Raw genomic sequence first — 3637 nt, forward strand, 5'->3', positions numbered from 1 at the left:
AAGGTTAATGGAGACAGTAAGTGATTTAAGGAAGATTTAAGAAAGCTAAATCCTCATCTGACAGTAACAGGAAATCAGCGGCTAATGTCTTAAATAACTCAGGAAATAGATACATATTACGTAGCATCAATAAGGTAAAGACTAGAAAAATAGATAATAGACTCGAAAGTACTTGTCTCTGGTATTTAAGCTGTGTATACATTCCTTTGACAAAAAATTTCTTTTAAATAGCTTGAGCTTATTTGGCTTATGTATACAGATTAGAGATGAGTTAATGTACAGAAGTGTGGCTTAGGGGAAAGTTATTATTTCCAAGTAAGCTTTGTTTTGAATTTGTATCATGAATTTGTTTTGAATTTATTATACTTCAATTACTTACATGCAAAGGGAATTTTATAGATACAACGTGATCAACATCCATCTACTTATCAGGTTTGTCTTTTGCTTTTTGTTTTCAGAGACAAATAGAGTGCGAGCAAGGGTGTATACAGAGGGAGAGGGAGAGAATCTTAAGCAGAGTCTGTGCTGAGCGTGGAGCCCCACTCGGGGCTCGATCTCACAACCCTGTGATCATAACCTGAGCCAAAAATCAAGAGTCAGATGCTTAAAGAACTGAGCCACCCAGGTGCCCCTATTTACCAGTTTTAAAAGGATAACAATAAGTGATAGACATGTTAAGAAAATGAAAATGTAGCTGTTAAGAGAAAACAAGGAAATTTGTGAACATTAGAAATTTAATTTAAAAATATATATGTACACACACACACACACATGTACATACATATCTCAGCCTCATTACAAGGACTTGAGACTTTCCGGAAGGGGTTATCAATTTCCCTGCAAATTACAGGTGTGTCAATTGGCAGTTCAAAGCGGTCACTAAGGTTACAAGCCTTTCCCGGGCTTCTATAAGCACCAGGGGCTTTTCAAGGGCATGAAGTGGAGAGCGAGGACATGGTATCAAATTTTAGGGTAGATTGTAAAAGTGTAGGACCTTGAAGAACCAAGTTCAAGAACACCTCCTCTACCCAAATTTACCAAAAGTAGCTTCTTGAATTGTCTTCTAAAGCCCAATCCTATTTCAAAAGTTTTTTGTTTTCTCTGGCATTTTTGCCCATAAAGATAACTGTTATTTATCATCTGTCTGAAATCGTCCCCCTATGTTAAGTGACAGGCTTTCAGATAACAATGATAACTCAGAAGTCTGTTTATAAACATTGCTCTCTCTGCTCAAGTTTATCTATTTTATATGCCTTTGAAATAGAGGAGGGAAATAGCCTGATTCATTTACCCATTTTCTTGTCTCCTAACAAGCCATAACTTTTCATTGTCTCCTAACAGGTCTGCGTCAGACACACCTAGAATGACTGCATCTTAATGACAGACTCCCGGTTCTAAGCTGTAAGAAACCCGGTGTTTTAGGATTGTTTTCTATGTTTGTGATTCATAGTTAAGTCATTTTTTCAAAGGCCCCAACTCCATTTTGTACATCTACACTAGTCCACGAACCCAACGTACAAAGCATTACAAGCCATGGTTATTATTCCTAACCAGTTATGTGCTGTCCACATTTTACTAAATTACCTAGTTCTGTTCTGCTGGAGCTGAGGCGGACATCTAAGCCTCGTGTTCATGCGCAGCTGAATCCACAGTAATCCAGGAGGGCTTTCAAGCAGACTTCAAAACCTGCTAGAGAACTGCAAGGAAAAGCAGAACAGTTGTGTTTTAGAATCATTGAGAACATGACCTGAGTGGAAGGAAGACCAGGCTACTTTGATGGTGACAAGTAACACACAGCAGAGAATTACTCAGGGCCACTCCAATTTTTTTTTGCTTCACCTGACTTCATCTTTCTTCTCTATCTTCTGCCTAGCCAAAAAGCTCTCCCTTTCCCACAAAGAAGAGAAGGGTTAGAGAGTAAATGATGTATCGCTGTTTATAAATAAACTCTCCTTAATTCAGTGTTCAAGCAGCCCTCCTTCCCTTACAGCACTCCTTACCCCCTCTCCTCTCATCTGAGGCTTTGCTAACACTTAAATGTCCTGCATTTGCAATTGTCTTGCCTAAGTGTCTTCTCTGACTTACCAACTTGGCCCCCAACCGGGAGAAAGTGGGAGAATTATGACACATGAAGTGATATACGTTATTGCTTAAATACAATGTGATAACATCCATTATCCAGGTCAGTTCAGGAGTATTTCTTGAGACCATCTGGGCAAGAATGGACTAGGTCTGCTAGGGTGTAAGTCACAGTGGAAAGCAAATTCTAGAAGGTGAAGTTGCTCAAATGCAGAGAATCAAAAGAAATATGCCTTCTAGGCATTTCACTAATGTTTACCCACAAGCAAGGGAGAAATATAGTCAGTGCCACCTGTTCAGCCTTTATTTCCATGAAACCAAAGGTTAGAAGAATAAAGAGTGCCATCTCAATTAAATATCATCTGAACACTGTACTAAAAAAGCCAGAAAGAGATGACTAGCTTAGTAAACTTGGCTGTTCCTTGACCCATGTTCACACAAATCAGGTTTAATCCCTAGTCTGAAGCCAGCCTCCATTTAGCAGTTGCTCAAGAAATTAGTTCAGCTCTTGAAATGACCTAAGAGGTCAATTCACAGAATGAACGCAAACATTCAGGTTCATTTACAAAACACATCCTGTATACCAAGCCCTGTGCTAAACAGGATCTCATCACACCTAACCTACTGGACAATTCCAACTGGGCATGCATTGTTGTCCATGCAGAGACCAAGTCCCAGAGAGGGCAGGGTCACTGAGCTTAGCAGTGATGAGACAAACTGTACCCTGATCTGTCCAACTCCAAAGCCTCGCCACTCTCTTTTCATTATTCTACTTCGTTCTAGCATTTCTCTGAAATTACATCCATTCACTTCACAAAGATTGTGCCTCTACTGTATTTCAGGTGCTGTAGCACAGCAGTGAACTCACAAACAACAGTGTCTGCCCTCACAGAGCCGACATCATTTCTTAACTTACTCCTGTTCACTCCGTATCAAAATATAATCTCCATGAGGGCAGAAACATTATCTGTCTTGCTTCCTGCATAATTCCAGCACCGAGAACAGCCTCTGGCACATGGGTACAACAGACAGCAATGTGGTTCAAAAATCTCCAGGGGGCGCCAGGGTGGCTCAGTCAGTTGAGAGTGTGATTTTTGGTTTCAGCTCAGGTCATGATCACAGGGTCATGAGAACGAGCCCTCCATCGGGCTCTGCACTCAGCCGGGAGTCTGCTTGAGATTTTCTCTCTCCCTCTGCACCTCCCCCTGCTCACTCACACACTCTCTCTCTAAAATAAATAAATCTTAAGGCGGGGGGGAACCAACTCCAACCATGACATCCTCAGCAATGGTTAGGAAACTGATCAAAACTATTCACCAAACTGATTTAGGCCCATACACAGCTCCTGACAGTGCGTTATCTTAGTGCTGTTCTATACATGGCCACTATGTAAAGCTTTAAACAGAATCTCTAATACATCTGTAATTTTTAAATGTTGAAATAAATAGTAGTTTAGTTATCTTTAAGAGCTTATTTTCCCAAGTCAAGAAAAAAAAAAAAAAAACAGTAAGAGACAGCCACAATACCACAGCAGGGAGAAAATACATATGAGAAAAAA

Source organism: Ursus americanus, chromosome 6 (assembly GCF_024610735.1).
Source record: "Ursus americanus isolate L20-20 chromosome 6, mUrsAme1.1.p, whole genome shotgun sequence".
Taxonomy (NCBI): Eukaryota; Metazoa; Chordata; class Mammalia; order Carnivora; family Ursidae; genus Ursus; species Ursus americanus.